Here is a 22071-nt window from a genome sequence, read left to right on the forward strand (position 1 = left end):
GGCCAGCTCACATGATCCTGATTTAAGCCATGGAACGCCTGAGCCAGCTGCTCTAAGCCCTGCACTTCAGTGAGCACTGCATAGGCCCGAGCAGAGACCGGTGACTGACAGTCACAGGTCTCTGCTTGGAGCGGACCAAGAACTGAGTGATCAGCGCTCCTGTGATCACTCAGTTCTCAGTGTTAGAGATGGTGAGGGACAGGTGCAGCATCAGACCAATGCTGCAGCAGGGAGGTGACTATGAGTATGTAGTTTTGTTGTTTTTTTTTTAATACCCCACACTTCTCAAAACCACAACTTGATTGTACTGCCCCCTGGAAGCACATGTGAATGAAGCTTTGCTGCCTCAGAGTCACACAGGCACCCTAGATAAATACACCCTACAGAGCCTCCACCCTCTCAGCTCCCCTTCCTTTCAAACAACCACCAATTCAGTCCTCCCTAAAATCACACCACAGATACAGGGACAATTTTCCTTCCAGTGACACCAACAATGGAGGGGCATTTTTCCTCACACTGATGCTAGTGCATTTCTTTATGCAATACTGTTAGCCCCATATTTCACTTTGGAATAGAATGTGTACCTGTCAGGGAAGGCTTGCCCATAGCACAAATTAAGTTTCCAGGCACATACATATGCGCAAGCCAGCAATGTGGCGGGAAGATGTGCACAGACATGGGCATAGGCACATACACGTCGCACACACACGCGCTCAACCTGGCGCACGTCTGTCACCAATACTGGTGCCAAACGGGCTATTTAAACAAGGCTTACACTTATAGGGCGTACACATGGTCGGACTTTGTTCGGACATTCCGACAACAAAATCCTAGGATTTTTTCCAATGGATGTTGGCTCAAACTTGTTTTGTCTACACACGGTCGCACAAAGTTGTCGGAAAATCCGATCGTTCTAAACGCAGTGATGTAAAACACGTACGTCGGGACTATAAATGGGGCAGTGGCCAATAGTTTTCATCTCTTTATTTATTCTGAGCATGCGTGGCACTTTGTCCGTCGGATTTGTATACACACGATCGGAATTTCCGACAACGGATTTTGTTGTCGGAAAATTTTATCTCCTGCTCTCCAACTTTGTGTGTCGGAAAATCCGATGGAAAATGTCCGATGGAGCCCACACGGTCGGAATTTCCGACGACACGCTCCGATCGGACATTTTCCATCGGAAAATCCGACCGTGTGTACGGGGCATTACACTTACACTCACCTTCACTTACAACTCTACTTCCTCCTTTCCTCTTCCTTTCTCCATTGGGGTCCCCCAAGGTTCTGTTCCTGGACCACTCCTTTTCTCAATCTACACCACCTCCCTGGGTCAGTTGATTGCCTCCCACGGATTTAAATATCATCTCTACGCTGATGACACCCAAATCTATCTCTCCACCCCCCAGCTCTTTCCATCTGTCTCCTCACGCATTACCAACTTACTAGCAGACATATAAATCTGGATGTCACATCACTTCCTCATACTCAACCTATCCAAAACTGAGCTCATGATATTTCCTCCCTCAGGTGCCACTTCCTCTGATTTCTCTGTCAATATCAGCGGCTCAACTATCAACCCATCTCCCCAGCCAAAGTCCTAGGTGTAATCCTGGACTGTAAACTAACCTTTCGGCCCCACATTTTATCACTATCCAAAATTTGCTGCCTCAACCTCCGCAAAACATCTCCAAGTTATGCCCCTTCCTTACCAATGTCACCACAAAGTTTCTAATCCACTCCCTCGTTATCTCCCGCCTGACTACTGCAACTCCTTCCTCATTGGCTTACCTCTAAATAAGCTATCCCCACTTCAGTCCATCATGAACGCTGCTGCCAGGCTCATCCACCTCTGAAACCGCTCTGCTATACCCCTCTGCCAATCCCTCCATTGGCTGCCACTCAGTCACCGAATTAAATTCAAGATACTAACTATAACTTACAAAGCCATCCACAACCTGGCTCCTAGCTACATCTCTAACCTAGTCTCAAAATACCAACCTAATCATTCTCTTCGCTCCTCCCAAGGCCTCCTGCTCTCAAACTCCCTTGTCATCTCATCCCATGCTCGCCTTCAAAACTTCTCCAGAGCCTCTCCCATCCTCTGGAATGCTCTACCCCAATCGATCCGATTTTCTCCAACTTTATCCACTTTCAGAGGATCCCTGAAAACTCATCTCTTCAGAGAAGCCTATCCGGTCTCACCTAACAACTGTATATTTATCTTTTCAATCAGCACATCACCCACAGTTATTAACTCTTGTATCTTTTGACCTTCCCTCTTAGATTGTAAGCTCTAAGGAGCAGGACCCTCTGATTCCTACTGTATTAAAGTGTATTTTATTTGTACTGTCTACCCTCAAGTTGTAAAGCACTACGTAAACTGTTGGCGCTAAATAAATCCTGTATAATAATAATAATAAAAAGGCTGTAGCATTGGCTCATCACTGTTTGGTCTTACAGCTTCTGTGTGCTTTGTTCCCAATACCTGTGTTTGACCTTTGATCTTGACCCGGCTTGCTCCTGACCGCACTTGTCTGCTACCTGTCCTGACCTCAACCTGTTCCCGGATTCTGCTTCTGCCTTTTGTTCTTGCCTGATCTCCTTCACCGTTGCTGACACTGGCTTTTGATCCAACTATCCCCTTGCCTGCCGTTTATGCCTGATCTGCCCGACTGTTACCGACCTGGCTTGTCTGACCCTGCATCCTGCTCATCCAGCCTGCTACAGCTCTTCAGCCCAGTTAGCTGACATCTGGCTTCAGCTTCCTGCTGCACATCCACAGTCTGTCGCCAGCCAAACTCCATGCCAGCTCATCAGCCACCAGCCTGTTCTGCTGCCACATCTGCCTGCTGACTACTGCTACCCACACAGACTACTGGACTGATCTTAAGAGCCACTACCAGTGGCTCCTAAGCCAGAGCTGTACAAGAAGCCTCTTTACATCAGGCTCATTACCAGGTACATGACAGTACCACTATTGAACTCATATTTTACATATGTTTCAGTGAGGCACGCTGCACGCATCACTATTAACTCCACCTACTATTTCACCAGGGGGGAACATTTGGCATCTTCACCCTGGGCACCAGATGATCATGTCTCAGCACTGGGAGAAGTTAAAATCTTCAAAGCAGCTTTTTCTCCCACAGGCAATATACTGTATAGCTTAAGCCACTGCCGCAGCCAAAGGTTTGGCTCATTCCCATAAGAAATGCTCTTAGCAGATAAATTCAAGAATGCATGATAACATAAAACATTAATTTGTTATTAAATGCAGTTTAAAATATATGTGAACCCTTGCCATGTAACACAACCCATTCAGCTTAAAATAAAAAATGAAAAGCAAAATGTTTGTTTCTATAAAAAAAACATTATATTGTAATTGATCACATAATCTCTGTTTTCAGCTGCATACGGGGCTTGGAGAGGTAAGAGTGAAGAAGCAGCAGTGAATGAGTCAACCCAGTGAATAAAAGAAAAGGAAAATCCATCTAAGTGTAGAAGGACCAACAATTTATTAAAACCCAAAATAGGGCCATTCACATATAAAAAAACAAGATCAGGCTCATCTGTAATACACTGGAACCCAGGTGGAATAAAGCACCAGTAGAAACCCTAAGGATCCACTCTCAGCAGCTCGCAGAAGGAAGGAAGCCGGCTAATGCCTCTCCAGGGATCGGTTGACTGCAATGTATGTGGGATGTTGTCAGAAGTGGGCGACGCGCTTCATAGCATGTGCATTGCTGCAGCCGGGCATGCGTGCGCCTTTCTCAAGCAAAGGACAATGTCCATGTCCATAGGAGCCTAAAAATATGCCCAGCCCAGAATGGGACTACAGAGCCCATCGGGAAGTATTATGATTGAAAAACTTGAATGCATCATCTAAAATCATATAAAATATGTGGCGCTAACTAAAGTGACATATAAACAATAAATCTGACCAGAAAAGAACTTCAAGCCGCTAACAATAATGCCGCGGCCAGTGTGTAAGTACATAAACGTGACAACTCTTCACTGTGATGTTAAATAATTCATAAAAGGTGCAGGTAATTGAAATATGAAAAAAAGAGTAAAAAATTTTATATACATCCAATATTCTCATAAAGTGCATATAGTAAAATAAAGTGCATAGTCCAAAAAGTGCAGTTAAGCTCCAGTGCGGAGGAAGCAAACCTCCATACAATAGTTCATGCAAAAAACATAAAGTGCATGTGCAAAAAATATATATTTGATCGGTGTCAACTTCCTCCAATCATTAACACAGTCCGTGGTGCGCCACACGATTCCCCCAGCCTCTCACCTTTAATGGAGACCCCTATGGGTCAAGTCAAGCCTTCGGGATGGAATAAACAGATCACAGCTATCGATCGACTTCCAACGATCGTCACGACAATGGCGAGTTTTTGGAAGGTAAATTCAGGCTTAGCCAATGTGGTGAGGACATGTAATACAAAGGGATGACTCCATCGTGCAATATTTCCAAAATTTTATTTAAAATAAACAGCAGTAACTTAGTTTAAAAATCAGAATTCCAGCTAATAACAGAGTAATTCCAGTCCCGGCCGCGACCAGAAGTAACGACACCTGGCTCCTCTGTGACGCGTTGCGTCACTGATCACGTGACTTCATCAAAGGGAAGTCACACGATCAGTCCCTTTTATACCACCTGCGATTTGGATATAACTAATAGTACACCAATCTGTGCACATAGTGCAGTCCTATGCACATTGAACACATTGAAAATTTTGCTTTACCATAGGTTCACACTTATGCATTTTTTAGTGCGTTTTGCAGTTTGCAGAAACGCACTACTGTCCATTTAACATGGTTTCCTATGGTACAAGTTTCCCTGTCCCTGCTGACAGCTGAATGTAAAAAAAAAAAATTGGCAGCAAAAAAATTGCGAAAAAAATGGCGTGGGGTCCCCCCCAGGTCCATACCAGGCCCTTCATGTCTAGTATAGATTTGGAGGGGACCCCCCCATGCCAAATTAAAAAAAATCTCATGGGGTCCCCCCAAATTCCACACTAGACATGAAGGGCCTGGTATGGACCTGGGGGGGACCCCACACCGTTTTTTTCGCAAACCCTTATCCAAGCATGCAGATCAGGAAAGGAAGGGGACGACCGAGCGCCCCCCCTCCTGAACAATTTCAGGCTGCATGCCCCCAACATGGGGGGATGGGCCCCCCAGTACCTTGATGAGGACAAGGGCCTCTTCCCGTCAACCCTGGCTGGTGGTTGTCGGGGTCTGCAGGCCGGGGGCCCTTTAAGATGGGGGCCCCCAAATCCCACCCCCTATGGGAATGGGTATCAGAAGTCCTTTATTAACCACTTGGCGTCTGCGCTATAGCCAAGTGATGGCCACAGCGCGGACCTGAATTTCCGGGAGGTCATCAATAGGCGTCCTCCCCTTTGCACGCTCCCCGCGCACCTGCACTGTGATCACCGAGTCACTGAGACTCGGGTGATCACAGATCCGAATAAGGGGCTGATTCCGGCCCCTTACCACGTGATCAGCTGTCAGCCAATGACAGCTGATCACTTGATGTAAACAAAAGCTCAGTAATCATTTTTTTTCTCCTCACACTGCGTGAGGAGAAAAAAAGCCAATCACCAGCTTATATGCAAGGGACATCAGTCCCGAAGAGGAATTCTGCCTCATCTGTGCCAATCAGTACCCCCTGCCAGTGCCACCTGCCATTGCCACCTGCCAGTGCCCACAGTGCACACCAGTGCCACCTATCAATGCCCATGAGTGGCACCTATCAATGCCCACAAGTGCCACCTATCAATGCCCACCAGTGGTGCCAATCAGTGCTTCATCAGTACCACCTAGCAGTGCTGCCTATCAGTGTAACCTACCAGTGCCAATCAGTGCCCATTATTGCCACCCATCAGTGCCCATCACTGCCACCCATTAGTGCCCATCACTGCCACCTATCAGTGCCCATCACTGCCAGCTATCAGTGTCACCTATTAGTGCCACTTATTAGTGCCACTTCTCAGTGCCCACCAGTGCCACCTATCAATGCCCTTCAGAGCCATCCATCAGTGCCACCTCTCAGTGTCACCTCTCAGGGCACACCAGTGCCACCTATCAGTGCCCACCAGTGCCGTCTATCAGTGCCCACCAGTACCGCCTTATCGGTGCCCATCAATGCAGCCCAAAGGTGCCCATCAGTGCAGCCCATCGGTGCCCATCAGAGCAGCCCATCAGTGCAGCCTACATCATCAGCATACATCAATGAAGGAGAAAAATTACCTGTTTGCAAAATTTTATAAAAAATTGCTCTGAGCCATCTTCTCCCGCCGCCATGTCTCCCGGTGCAGTCTTCTCTCGCCACCATGTCAGAAACCATGAATCAGACCGAGACAGAAGTGCAGTTAAAATCACACTTGTTTAATAATAGTAAAAGGTAAACAGAGCAACGTAGTCAAATCAGACAGTGCCTTGCAAAAGTATTTACCTCCCTTGGAATTTTTTGTGTTTTGTTGCCTCACAACCTGGAATTTACATGGATTGTTTGAGGATTTGCACCATTTAATTTACAGAACATGCCCACAACATTGAAGATGTTTTTTTATTTTATTATGAAGCATAGGACAAAATAACAGAAAAAGTCAATGTGCATAACTATTCACCCCCCTAAAGTCAATACTTTGTAGAGCCACCTTTTGCGGCTATCTCAGCTCCAAGTCCCTTTGGATAAGTCTCTATGAGCTTGCCACATCTTACCACTGGGATTTTTGTCCATTCCTCCTTGCAAAACTGCTCCAGCTCTTTCAAGTTGGGTGGTTTGAGCTTGTGAACAGCAATCTTTAAGTCTGACCACAGATTTTCTATTGGATTGAGGTCTGGACTTTGACTAGACCATTCCATTACATTTACATGTTTCACATTAAACCACTCAAGTGTTGCTTTAGCAGTGTGTTTGGGGTCATTGTCCTGCTGGAAGGCGAACCTCTGTCCTAGCCTCAAATCACACATAGAGTGGTACAGGTTTTGCTCAAGAAAATCCCTGTATTTAGCACCATCCATCTTTCCCTCAACCCTGACCAGTTTCCCAGGCCTGACTGCTGAAAAACATCCCCACAGCATGTTTCACTGTGGGGATGGTGTTCTGTGGGATGGTGTTCTGTGGGTGATTTGATGTGTTTGGTTTGCGCCAGACATAGTGTTTTCTTTGATGGCCAAAAAGTTCAATTTTAGTCTCATCAGACCAGAGCACCTCCCTCCATACATTTTGGGAGTCTCCCACATGCCTTTTCACAAACTCAAAACATTCCATTTTGTTTTTTGCTGAAAGTAATGACTTTCTTCTGGCCATTCTGCCATAAACCCAATTCTATGGAGCGTACGGCTTATTGTCGTCCTATGTACAGATACTCCAGTCTCTGCTCTGGAACTCTGCAGCTCCTCCAGGGTTACATTAGGTATCTGTGCGCCTCTCTGATTAATGCCCTCCTTGCATGAGTTTTGGTGTGTGGCCGTCTCTTTGCAGGTTTGCTGTTGTGCCGTGTTCTTTCCATTTGATTATGATAGATTTGATGGTGCTCCTAGGGATCATCAAAGATTTGGATATTTTTTTTATAACCTAACCCTGACTTGTACTTCTCAACAACATTGTCCCTTACTTGTTTGGAGAGTTCCTTGGTCTTCATGGCAGTGTTTGGTTAGTGGTGCCTCTTGCTTAGGCGTTGCATCCTCTGGGGCCTTTCAAAAAAGTGTGTATATGTAATGACAGATCATGTGACATTTAGGTTGCACAGAGGTGGACATCATTTAACTAATTATGTGACTTCTGAAGATACTTCACCCCCCTTTGTTCATAACAAAGGGGGTGAATACATACGCACATGCCAATTATCAGTTTTTTATTTCTGAAAAATAGTTTTATGTATATATTTTTCCAATTTTACTTCGCTAACTTAGACTATTGTGTTCTGATCCATCACATATAATTCAGATTAAAAAAACATTGAACTAAAGGCTATGATGTAACAAAATAGGTAAAAAGCCAAGGGGGTGAATACTTTTGCAAGGCACTGTATATATGAAATAAGTGCAACGCTAATAAAATAACAACATTGCAAAATTTTCTAATTTTCAAATGAAAAATAAGGTAAAAGGGAAAAATAAAGCAGTGTCCCAGTGAAAAATTTCAGTCCATAAAAAGAGGATTAAACAACATCCATTTGTGTAAGATATCAGTGGAAGATTGCAGAGATGGAAATATGCAGGATGAAGGATCCTTCAAAGAATGTGCATCCAACTCCACACCCAAGTGAATAAGTAGCCTGCTTACCGGGCTATCCGTGACCACTGAAACAGTAGTCTCACCCAGCACAGGGAAATCGGTCTCCCCAAGACCCTTAAAGATGTCTGGGACCACAGCTAGGCAGATAATAATTTGTGGTGTTTGAGTTGACCAGGTCCAATCAGATGTGTACTTAGCTCAGGTGTTGTGTGAGTCAAATCATAGCGGAAACTTAAGTGAGGAAATAACTTGGAATTGGATTATCTCATGGAGAAGAGCCCCTATGGCCATGGACAACAGAACAGTCTCATGAGTCACATGGGCAGGCTGCAGAGGTCTCCCATCAAGAGCCTCAATGGCAAGTGGAACAGCTCGAAGCTGCAGCAGAATAGAGTGCTTAGTTACAAAAGCAGCATCAATGAACAGGCCTGCAGCCCCAGAGTCGATTAGAGCCTGTATCTCGATGGACGACTCAGACCAAGAAAGGGTAACCGGGACCAGAGGCTTATCCTTCTGGATAACTGGGGACGAAACAACGCCACCTAAGGTCTGTCTGCTACAGGACCTCAAGGTTTGGGCGTTCCCTGGACGGGTAGGACAAGACTTCAAAAAGTGACCTGCCTGGCCACAATAAAGGCACAATCTCTCCCTACTCCTAAAGGTTCTCTCATCCGCAGAGAGACGTGTGAAGCCCAAGTGCATGGATTCATCTTCACTGACCGACTCGGTACCAGGAGGAATGGGAGGTGAAGGAGGCAAGGGTGGGACTGCAAAGCTCGGAGACAAATGTACAGGAGGCTTACACAAGCACTCCTTAAAAGAGAGTCTTTCTCTAAGTCTGGAGTCAATGAGGATGGCAAAGGTGATCAACTTCTCCAGCTCAGTGAGTATATCTTGGGCTGCTCTCTCATCTTTGATGGTATCCAAGAGACCATGAGAAAAAGCAGCCATGAGGGTCTCATTGTTCCACACAACCTCTGCTGCCAGAGTACGGAATTCAATGGCGTAATCGGCAACAGTGTGGGAGCGTCAAATACTCTAGCCACAAACTCTGGGTAACTCAGGACAACGTTTTTTTTGCGTTTCCCATAGAGGGTTTGCCCAAGCCAAGGCTCTCTCAGAAAGCAAAGTTATCACAAAACCTACTTTGATTCTGTCAGTGGGAAATGCTTGGGGCAGCATCTCGAAGTATATCTCAACCTGATTGAGAAACCCTCTGCATTGAACTGGATCACCCCCAAATCGATGGGGAAGTGGAGCAGAACCAGACATACCTCTTATAGAGGTAATACTCGAGGCGGGTGCCTGCACAGAGACTGGAGCAGCAGCAGGGGCGGCCTGCAACACAGGTTATACCAGAGCAGCCACAGTGGGAGATTCCAGGTGAGCTGTGTGATTCAGGAGCATCTGTAATGCTAAGGCAAACTGATCCATACAGTGATCCTGCTCATCCAACCTGGAAATAATATTACGAACAAGTGCATTGACTGCATCTTCTGAATTCATGGCCTTCACCTACTGTCAGAAACCATGAATCAGACTAAGACAGAAGTGTAGTTAAAATCACACTTGTTTAATAATAATAATAGTAAAAGGTAAACAGAGCAACGTAGTCAAATCATAGCCAGAGTTCGGTAACCGGAACGGATAGTCAGACAAGCCAGGACATCAGGGAACCAGAGATCAGCGTACTTCAGGACAGGCAAGGAAATCAGGAAACCAGAGAATCAGCGTAGTGGAACAGCAAGCAGGATCAGGAACCAGAAGGGTTATCAGCCAAGCAAGTCTTCAACAGGTACACAGGAGAGAGTCTCTGAATGTGTTGACCAAGGCGATGGCAAAGAGGAACTGAACTGAACTGCTTAAGTAACCAGCAGAACTGACAAACAGGATATCATCATCAGGTGACTCACAGTGGAAAAGATTGGTGCTGGCAATTAAACAACAGCTGACCGGCCTGCTCTGAGAAGGAAGAGCTGAGCCCAGCCCTGACACGCCGTCTCTCCCCGCCACCATCTCTCCCGCTGCTGACTTCTTCCGCCGCAGTCTCTCCCGGTGCTGCCTTCTCCCCGAGTTGTCTTCTTGTGCTATCTTCTCCCGCTGCTGTCTTCTTCCTCGCCGCCGGTTACCCACTATAAAAAAAAACAGCCGCTCTGACATCACAAGGGTGCTGTTATCAGATGACCACGCCCCATGGCTATATAAGAGATGCCAGACAGCGGGCGACAACACAAGAAGGCAGCCACAGAAGAATAACAGCTTTTTTTTTATAGCGGGTTATAGAGGAGAGGAAGAAGACAGCAGTCGGAGAAGATAGCACAAGAAGACAACTCGGGGAGAAGATGGCGGCGGGAGAAGACGGCAGCGGGAGAGACGATGGCGGGAGAAGGTGGCGGAGGGAGAAGGTAGCAGTGGGAAAGACGGTGGCGGAAGACGGCGGCAGCGTGAGAGACGGTGGCGGGAGAGACGGCGGTGGGAAAAGATGGCTCAGAGCAATTTTTTAATAAAGGGCTTGTCAAAAACCGTCTTTTTTTTTTTTTTTTTTTTTTTACATTTTACTGCTTTTTTTTACGATGTACCCAATACCCATTCACATAGGGGGGCTGGGATATGTGGGCCCCCTTCTTAAAGGGGGTTCCAGATTCCGATAAGCCCTGTGCCCGCAGACACCGACAACCACCTGCCAGGACAAGGGCCTCTTCCCCACAACCCTGGGCTGTGGTTATGGGGGTCTGCGGGCAGGGGGCTTATCGGAATCTGGAAGCCCCCTTTAAGAAGGAGGCCCCCAGATCCTGCCCCCTATGTGAATGAGTATGGGGTACATAGAAGCCCTACCCATTCACCAAAAAAGTTTCCAAAAGTAATAAAAACAGAGCCAGTTTTTGACAATTCCTTTATTAAAAAATAAAAAAAACAGTGTCCCCCCATGTAAATCCAAAATCAATCATGATGCCCACCACACCACCTGAACCAGAAAAAGAAAACAAAAAATAACACTCCGCACTCATTGACGGCTGACCACCGAATGCCTCCTCCGCCGTTTTTTATATAGGTAAGGGCAGGGCCACCTGGAGACATCACCTGGTGGCACCGTCCTTACCTATATAAAAACTGTTAAACAGCAAGGCAGCCAATGGGCGGTTTGCCTTGATAGTGGGCGGATCTTTTTTTTTCTTTTTCCGGTCCGGCGGTGGATCTACGTCTGGGGACATCGTTTTTTTTTATTTTTTAATAAAGGAATTGTCAAAAACTGTCTCTGTTTTTTTATTATTTTTTTACACTTTTTTGGTGAATGGGATCTGGGATCATGAGGGGGGCCGGGATCTGGGGGCCCCCTTGTTCAAGGGAGCTTCCAGATTCTGATTAGCAGTGCCCCCCTGCCCCAAAGCACCCACCCCTCATTGAAGCATGTGGCCTGGTATGGTCTCTCTTGTTTTTTTTTACTATTTATTTACCAGCAAATGTTTTTTTTTTTTTTTAATTAGCTGGCAGCAGGAAAGCTCTTTGACAGCTGCTGACTCATCGGTTGTTAACCGGTTCAATACCAGGCCTTTTCACCCCCTTCCTTCCCAGACCAATTTTTAGTTTTCAGCGCTGTCGCACTTTAAACGACAATTGCGCGGTCGTGCAACATTGTACCCAAACAAAATTGATGTCCTTTTTTCCCCACAAATAGAGCTTTCTTTTGGTGCTATTTGATCACCGCTGCGGTTTTTATTTTTTGCGCTATAAACAAAAGAAGAGCGACAATTTTGAAAAAAACACAATATTTTTTACTTTTTGCTATAATAAATATCCCATTTTTTTTTTTTTTAAACAAATTTTTTCCTCAGTTTCAGCCGATACGTATTCTTCTACATATTTTTGGTAAAAAAAAATCGCAATAAGCGTATATTGATTGGTTTGCGCAAAAGTTATAGCGTCTATAAAATACGGGATAGATTTATGGCATTTTTTTTTTCTTAATTATTTATTTATTTTTTTTACTAATAATAGCGGCGATCGCGATTTTTTTTCGTGACTGCGACATTATGGCGGACACATCGGACACTTTTGACACATTTTTGGGACCATTCACATTTATACAGCGATCAATGCTATAAAATTGCATTGATTACTGTGTAAATGTGACAGGCAGTGAAGGGGTTAACCACTAGGGGGACACAAGGGGTTAAATGTGTTTCCTAGGGAATGCTTCTAACTGTAGGGGGCGGGGACGTACAAGGGGAGGAGACCGATCAGTGTTCCGCTGTTCTGGGAACACAGATCGCTCTCCTCTGAGCTAACAGGACGTGGATCTGTGTGTTTACACTCAGATCCACGGTCCGGCCCGGCTAACGGCAATCGCGGGGTGCCCGGCGGACATCGCGGCTGCCGGGCACACGCACCGGGTCCCGAGCAACGCGGCGGGCGTGCGCGCCCCCTAGGCGGCCGGGAACTCGAGGCCGTCATATGACGTCCAGCCAGGATGGGAGATCCCATCTGTGGACGTCATTTGACTATAGGCGGGTAGGGAAGTGGTTAAGGATGCCGGCTTCCCGGCACCCCGCTCCTTAACAAGCAGCTTTTACTGGTTTGCCCAAACAGGGCGTTCAGTGCGGCGAACACCTGCCGAACACCCTGCAAATTCGGGTGTCCCTCGAATGGGGCGAACAGCCAATGTTCGGCCCGAACTAATGTTCAGGCCGAACCGTTCGCCCAACACTATTTTCAATGTTTCTGTAGTCCAGCACTGGGCTAAACACAGACAAATGTTAATATGCTATGGAGTCTTTTCCACTTACACTTATTGCATGTTTTCATTCTCAAGACCATGGGCAAATAGTTGAATGTTTCACAAAAAATACTTCTGATTACACTTACAAAAACGACATTCATTTTCGAACAGACAATACATGAAATCAATTTTTTTTATTAAATATTGACCATTTAACCTTTAAAGCTTGTGTAAAATAAACATTAGGAGTTTTAAGTCAATAGCCTTTGATTTACTGAAAGGTTATTGTTGGCCATCATTAAGCCTTTTGCAAATATCCATGTACCACAAATGACAATGTGACGCAATGTTATTGTGTGCTTTCTTTTATGCATAGTGCAAATGTCCATTTTTAACAATTCTACATTTTCTGCAAGGTTGATTTTTGATTACTTTCAAAGCAAAATTCACAAAAAAGAACAATAAACACAGCCACAGAGCTTAGAAAACTGTCTCTAAAGAATTTTAGATACTAGAAAAAAGTTTGTGTAGCACTCCATGACCCCTGGAGGCATGGTGGTTCTCCCAGAGACAGGGTGGGCGGATGTTTGATCTGACGGTTTCGTTCTCAAGCAATAATGGGTCATGAGAATAGATGGGTGCCAGTCACATTTAGGTGAAACAAAATAGGATTTTTTTTAGTTACAACACAATGGGAGAGAGGGGTAGAGTTTCAGATGCCCCAAGTTAAAACAAAACTAAATGCCTAAGCACAATTTTGAAACTTTTACATGTGTTAGTAAAACCATACATAATACCACTTTAATCCAAATCTTCTTTAATCTCCTTCAGCAAAAAAACAGAATACTTCATGGAATTACAGGGTGTGTACATCCTAAAGCCAGTTTTACTATAACTTCCATTCTTTCTGTTCCTGCATTGTTAATCACATTCAGGCTTCCAAGGCAGGACTGAATCTTATTGGTAGCTATAAGATTCTTCCTATTACTGCCTATTTACATTTTGTTAAATCAGATTTGTTGAGCACTGCAACATAACTGACCAGCTTCTCCCTCTCCTAGTCTGAGCTCTGATAAACAGATGGTTGCAAGAGGCTGATACCAAGTAAAATCAGGTTCTTGCTTGCAGTTAAAGGCTAAGATCACCTTTTCAGATAGAATTTTATTTTTCATAATAAATAGAAGCCTTTTCTAATGTTTTTTCTGCCCAAGCCATTCCAATGTGCTTATCTCTCACATACCTAGTCCACGGCAGAATTCAATCTGCACCTCTGTTCAAAATTTAAAAAAATGCATTCTGAGCCTTGACTCCATATCCCATCATGCACTGCCTTACTGCATCACAGAATAGGGTGTGGTTACCTCTCTGGACCAAACTTTCCTCATCACTATACCACCTCATTTTTATTTGCACCTACTTTCCTACTTCTTCCTTTAAGGTGGACATACACTGTACAATCTCCTTTAGATCTACCACCAACTGTGTAGTGCAAGGGCCTGCCTTATTTGATACAAATTGAACTGAGTGTCCAGGTGGGTCCAGTCCTCCTATTACATAGTTTCGGTAAATCTAAAGGAAAATGTTCAGAGATTGCATAGTGTATAGCCAGCTTATACAAGTACATGGGAGGGAGTGGGTGGAGACACTCAGCTGTCATTATTCATTGTAAACTCACAAATTTCACTTTCAGAACCCATTCACACCTAGAGTAGTGGGAGCGCATGTTTTTTGGCACGTTTTTCCCACAACACACATAGGGCAGCCCATTGATTTTAAAGTGCTGCCATATGTGCAACAAATGCAACAAAGTAGCTGATGGGGAGCTTTGGCATGGTGCTGTTTGCACATTTTTACTGGACCATTTGCCACCTTTGTCACACATTTTTGCACGCAGTAAACTACATGTTTGCTTCCACATTTGGGATGCCATTAACAATGAATAGCCCCAAAAGTGTGATTAGCTAATTTTAGGTGTATAAAGGTGATAGATCTCAAGACAATTGTACAACAAGATTGTATACTATATGGTGAGCTTTACAGACTTCCAGAGGTGGTTGAGAGCCCCCCTAATATATATTTATTGTTTTGGGTTATTATTCCTTTAAATATATTTGTACTGTCAAACACAATATTTCTGTGACTATTATGTTAATTGCCTCTAGATGGCGCATGTGTGCTTATGTGTTAATTTTTTTCCCCATCATGCATGCTAGCTTCCTGTTTTTTCTTCTTGCTGAACTGAAAGGGGAACAGTGCTTTCTCTCAACGTTTAAAGTGTTTTTTTGTGTGTAAAGTAAGCTATCTACCAAGAATCTGCAAGATACAAACCCCTCTCTTAGCTCACAAGCAGGCAAAAGTGATATGTAGATTTATTTCTGTCTAGCTATTAGTTTCAAGTCATGTTTGTTTTAAATGTAATTCACTGTATGTCTGATAATTGTCCTGCATATTTGTTCTCTTTATTCAGTTCTACGGAGTTGATGTAAGTGTCGGTGTAAGAACTTGATATGTACATTAAACATCAGTGATACAAAAACCTCAGCCTTCTCATTGGCTTCTCAGTAGAACACTTTTCTGCGTCTGAAGGCCGAAGTAGAACACTTTTCTGCATCTGAAGGCCAATGTAGAACACTTCACTGCATCTGTAAAGGCTGAAAAAAAACACTTTGCTGCGTCTGTGAAGGCAAAGTAGAATACTTCACTGCATCTGTGAAGGCCAAAGGAGAACACTTTGCTGCATCTGTGAAGGAAAAGTAGTACACTTCGCTGCGTCTGTGAAGGTCATGAAACAGTGAAGCTGCATGCAGAAATAGGCTAGCAAGGAAAGCCATACGTTTGATAAGGGAAGTACAACATTGGAAACGACAACAATTAATGCCACTCAGTTAGAGGTTGACCATATTTATGGTGACATAAGAAGCATCACAAGCCCTGAACCTGAAATTCAGGAAAAAAATTACACTTGTTTTGCAATCACTAATACTGCAAATGAAAAGGTTCAACATTTTCTCAACGAAGGTCCAGAAGACATAACCTGGCATGATTCAGAATCAGTGTTTGAAACTTCTGTGTCCAGCATCATTTCAGCAACCTCCAGTAAGTTAAGGTCTGTTTCCAAGATGTCCAATCAGTCTTCTCACGAGTCATTGCACAAAAAACAAGAAGCAGCAGCTGAAGTAGCAGCCGCACAAGAAGTGATTAAAATAATGAAAACACAACATCAATATGAAAAAGAAATGAGAAAACTCGAGGCAGAGGATGTGAGGTTAACAGCAGAGAGAGACACCCAAGAAAGGGAAATAGAAGCAGAGAATACAAGAAAAAGAGCACAATTTATATCAGAGAGTACCAATAGGAAAATTAAGTTGGAAGAGAAGAAGTAAGAGTTGGAACAATTGGAGGAACTAAAAAGGCACAATGCAGCACAAGCAAGGCTACAAACGTATGCTGGAAGCATCAAAAGTGAGGATGAAGAACAACGTTCTACTCCTTTTCCACAACGAACACAAGAAGGTCATGTTTTTCAACGAAGTGCTCCTTCTACTCTCTCTCAACCAGTCCTGCTCACTAAAGTCACAGCTCCTTTAAACCAACCTCTTGTTACCCTTCAAAGGGTTCCATTCACCCAAGGCCCTCAGTCAGCTATATTAACTGCCTCCCATGAAGCTTCTAATGACCTCGTGAAAGCACTCGCAATTACAGCCAATAGAATTCCAATTCCCTGACCTGTTCTTTTCTTTGGAGACCTTCTGAAGTATAACAAATGGAAGATGTATTTCCAGATATTAATTGACTGCAAGAACTTGCCAACCTAAGAAAAGATTTTCTTTTTACGCAAGTATGTAAGTGGCCCAGCAAAAAGAGCCATTGAAGGACACTTCTTGGTTGGAACAGAAACCGCTTATCAAGCTAGCTGGGACATACTTGATGACAGATTCGGTAATCCATTTGTAGTTGGAAAGTCCTATCATGACAAAATACAAGCATGGTATAAGATTGCCACCAAAGACAGTAAAGATCTCCGTGATAAGCAGCGTTGGGTCAGCCATGCCTTATGTTCAAGGTTTACAAACTCTAAATTACTGTGCTGAAAATCAAAGGATAGCAGCCAAGTTACCAGAGTGGTTGAGTTCACATTGGAACAGAGCTGTCACAAAGTTCCAAGATGAATACAGAGCATTCCCTGATTTCATGTACTTTGTCGAATTCCTTAACAAAGACGCTAGAATTACATGCAACCCGTTTACTTTGCTGCAAGCCGACAGAACTAGAAAGATCTAGCAAACAGATCAAGACTATTTTAAGCTGCAACACAATCTTTCGTAAAAGACATGGCCACACTCTTCATAAGTGTCGCAAACTTATGGAAAGACCAGTGGAAGAAAGAGTGAAGTTTGTACAGTCAAATAATTTGTGCTTTGACTGCCTTAAAATTGGTCACAACTCCAAAAATTGCACCTCCAAAAGTGTGTGTGATAAATGAAAAGGCGTCACCCAACATGCCTACATCAAGATCGTGAGAATAAAGATCAAGAACAAAGAGTCAGAATCAACCCAGAGCAGACCAAGGCCAATCATGAACCTGCAGAAAGAACAACTGATATAAAGAAGACAAAAGAATCTATGCAAGTGACTTCCAACAGAGTTGTCCAAGAAAGAAGTAACACTCATACCGCATCAATTATTCCAGTATATTGCCCCGTACACACGGTCGGATTTTCCGATGGACAATGACCGATCGGAGCGTGTTGTCGGAAATTCCGACCGTGTGTGGGCTCCATCGGACATTTTCCATCGGATTTTCCGACACACAAAGTTGGACAGCAGGAGATAAAATTTTCCGACAACAAAATCCGATCGCGTCAATTCCGACCGTGTGTGGCCTGTTCCGACGCACAAAGTGCCACGCATGCTCAGAAGAAATTCCGACACGGGACAGCTCGTTCTGGTAAACTTAGCGTTCGCAATGGATACAGCACTTTCGTCACGCTGCAATGTTCAAAATGGTTTAATACAGCGCACTCTCTTCTTCTTTATAATGTGACAAGAATTAAGTAGTTTTGATGCTCATATTCACACACACTTCTCACAAACTTCTTTTGTTACTATTTATCGGGATTCCCTCAATATATTTTGATTTCTCACATCTGACAACATTTTTTTTTTTTTTTTTTTTGACTTTAATGTAGATTCTTTTTTTGTGTTTCTCTTTTTTAATTGTTTTTTTTGGTGATTTTGATTTGTACTCCCGAAAATGTTTGTGTGTTTTTTGTGACAAGTTCCCACAACACCACTAATATGTTGTTCTATTTAATCTGTAGGAGATTGTTTGGTGTTGTTGTCCCTTGTTAATTTCACATTTTATGGTTTTAGAAATGTACCTGAATCGTCACAAACAAACTGTCCTTTTTGGATGAAAACACACACAGGAGAGTAGAATTTACCGAAAAAATTTTATTAAGGGGTCACAACTATAAACAAAGAGGGAGGCAATGCTGGAGAAACTGCAGAAATTGGCGAAGCCTTGGACCCCCAGGGCAGACATCAATTATTTAAAAGCAAAATTGGTGGCCTGAGGAGTCCATATCTAAGGGAGTGCAGTCTGGTCCAGAAGTCCCAGAGATCCGGAAAGCAGCAGATGACATCTGTGTCCCCAGGCTGTGGTCATACGAGAGACTGCATCTTCTGTCAGACCAGACTGAACCAAGGGCAATCACTCTCAGGTCTTCCTTCCACGCTTCCTTCCAGGCTTTGGCTGTGGTGGTGGAGTTGTGGCAGCAGAAGGAGGAGGAGGATCGTCGATCTCAATGACATCCGTCTTGTGTGTCAGTTCCCCACTCTCCCCCTTACGTAGGACTTTATAAATCAGGTCCTCAGAGATCTTGCGTTGTCCCTCCTGCATGCCCTGCAATTTGGTGGCAGCCATGCAGGCAAAGGCCTCTTCAGGACTGGGGAAGGCTCTGAGGGACGCCAAAGCCTCCTGGATCAGCCTGTATGCTGAATCCTGCACAGGACTGGGAGTCATCTTCCTGGCTCGTTTATGTGGCAGGCGGAGGGGAGGAACCTGAGACTCAGTCAGGCTGTGACTTGTCCCAGGCTTCTCTTGGCTGACACTTAGCCCCGCCTCCTCCTGGCTGACACTAATCCCTGCCTCCTCCTGGCTGCCACATTCCACAGCCTCCTCCTGGCTGAGGTCTTCCTGTGTATGAAAAAGGGACATAGTTTTAGTATTTTTTACATCAATCACACACAATTTTCACCTCCTGACTGCTGCAAATTGAATGTTAACAAATATAACAGACTATCCTTCTGAGCCCAGCATTTTGCATTCTTGTCCCAATTTTGGGTGCCCACTACTGTCTATTGATATGTAAAACACTTTTTTCAATCAGCAATTAGTGGTCAATAATAACATCTAGTAAACATCATTTATTTATTGCCCAGAAATCTGTAGAAGAATGCTATACCTGACTCCAGCTGGGATCCTCCATTTCTTCCTGGCTGGAAGGCCCAGGTTGGACATCAGAAGCCTCAGCTGGGGGGGGAAGGAAGCGTGGAAGGAAGAGTGGAGAGGGATTCCCTGACTTCAGTGTGGTCTGACAGAAATCGCAGTCTCTCATAGTACCAGAGCCTGGGGACATAAACGTCATCTGCTGCAGCTCCGGATCTCTGGGAATCTGTGACCTTCTTGCGCTCCCTAAGATACGTGCTCCTCAGGCCACCAATTTTTGCTTTTAAATAAGGGATGGTTGTTGTGGGGACCACCGGCTTCACCAACTCCAGCAGTTTCTCCAGCGCTGCCTGCCTCTTCTGTTTGTGGTTATAGTGGGGGTGTCTGACTTGCCACAGACAGGGCAGCTCCCTGTACTTGTCAATGAACAGGGGGAGGAAATTGTGGTCGTTGAACCCATCCATTTTCTCTGCAAGACACAACACAAGACAAACCCTAATGTCAGGCCAAACTCCCCTAATCTTGTTACAATATAGGCTTCCATTTCGAAGCAGTATAGGCCCAAGTTTAGATCCTACCTTCGTTAGCACGATCGGCGTCTCCGATGCTCCTTCCTCCGCTCACAGATCGTACGTAAGACGCGCGCGTTACGATTTATACACACTGCGCATGCGTATAACTCCGCCCGCCCCTGACGTTCTTTCTAGTCTATTCCCCGCCCCTTTTCGTTCGGCGCAGTGGAGGAAGAGCACATGGCGGATAGACAGCAGGATCGTGCTAATTACAGCAACGAGGAGGAGGAGGAAAGGCCGGAGCCTGAAACGTCATGATCCAGAAGGAGATTGAAGGACTCAAATATGTCCTTTGGGGAGATGTTGGAGATGGTGGACATCCTGAAGAAGGCCGACTATGATGGAAAGTATGGGCCCTTACCCCAACCACAATGTCCGAAAGGCAAAGATCATGGCGAAAGTGGTCAGGAGTCTGCACCGGAAATTCGGGGTACGACGATCGAAAGATCAGCTCAGGAAGCGGTGGTCAGACCTGAAATTACGAGAACACGAGCAGTACAGAAAGATCCGGAGAGTGCTGCAAAAAAGTAAGTAGTTGTGCTGTGTTCCTATTCTTTTTGTCTTTATTACGTTCGTGCTGCTCCATGTGCTTTTAGGAACTGTTGTACAGTTTAAAATGGCAACTTTCATGTTCATGGGCACATTATTCTTTCGGATCACACATTTTTATTTCGGACGATAAAATACCATTGTTTAGGCCATATGCATTTGGCCACCATTTTGACGCCCTATACTTGTCTTCAAAGAATTGGGTTGTGTAGATGGCTTTGTTACTAGAATGAAATGCAAACTAGATTGTGTGTAAGGAGAGGACACTCAGCAGCTGTTTTCACATCTGGACACTGGAGCACTAGTGTGGGACACAAGAACACCATTTTTATTAGGGGGGCACACAGGTGCTCCAGTGTATACTATAGGGGGGGCTACATCTGTGAAGCTTGTACTAAACAGGTAAAGTATTGCAGCTTGACAAAGGACACTAAAAAAGCTACATCTTGGAACTCGGCTAAAATAGATAATTGTATCCCACTTCCAAGCAATGTTTCATCTTTGAAGTTCTGCCATCAAATATCTGTGTGCTAAGTATACCATTTTTGTTTTACATAGGGGAGAAAAGACTCGGAGGACACCCCTCATCCGAGGAGACCAGAGCCCCCCCCCTCTGGAAGAAGGGGAAATCACCCCAACACAAGATGAGCAGGAGGAGGAAGAAGACGTGGTGGAACTAGTCACCACAACAAGTGAGTGTCTGCAACCACAGGCTCAGATAAGAGATGGATGGCGGCATTTTTTGGGAAACCTAATTTATTTTGGGGTTCCTCTCTTTTTAGGTGATCGTGAGGTTGTGGATGAAGATCCTTTCACATCCGAAAGTGCCCAGATCCTGATCGGGGAGATCATGGGGTGTAATTTACAATTGGAAAACATCAAGCAAAACATCAATGATGTTATTCCAAAATATAAAAACATCATTGATGTTTTGGGGCGAGTTTAAAACCCCTCCAAATCACTTTCTTCTTTTGTGTGCTACAATGTGCTAAATGTTTTTGTGATTTTTCCCAAAGCCAAATTTGGAGGATGCACACAGTGTGCCAACATGTGCTATCTGCCATCACGGGAGATCAATGGACGCGTTTTGGGGGTGCAACCCCTTCCTCAATAATAAAGTAGCGGTGAGGAAGGGCTTTCTCCCCCAAAACACGTCCCTTGATCCCCCGTGATGGCAGCTAGCACATGTTGACATTGTGAAATTTGTGTGCATCTTCCAAATTTGGCTTTTCCTGGGGTGATTTCACCCCATCTGAACGCAATATCAAACACAGTTCCTAAATACTCATGTCTGATATTGCCTTCCAGTTCTACCAAATGTGAACTTTGTAAGATCAAGATTTGTGTCTTTCTTGTGGGTTTTACACAGGCCTGTTTTCTATAAAATGCACATTTTGATTTTGGATAATGACACCACAAAAATTGTTATACAACAAACATGTCGGTTTGTCAGAAAAACCTTTGGTAAATGCACATGTGATTGTGCAGGTATTAAAAAGATTGTTCATCAAGAATG

The sequence above is a fragment of the Aquarana catesbeiana genome, linkage group LG05, assembly GCF_042186555.1.
Source record: "Aquarana catesbeiana isolate 2022-GZ linkage group LG05, ASM4218655v1, whole genome shotgun sequence".
In the NCBI taxonomy this organism is placed as follows: domain Eukaryota; kingdom Metazoa; phylum Chordata; class Amphibia; order Anura; family Ranidae; genus Aquarana; species Aquarana catesbeiana.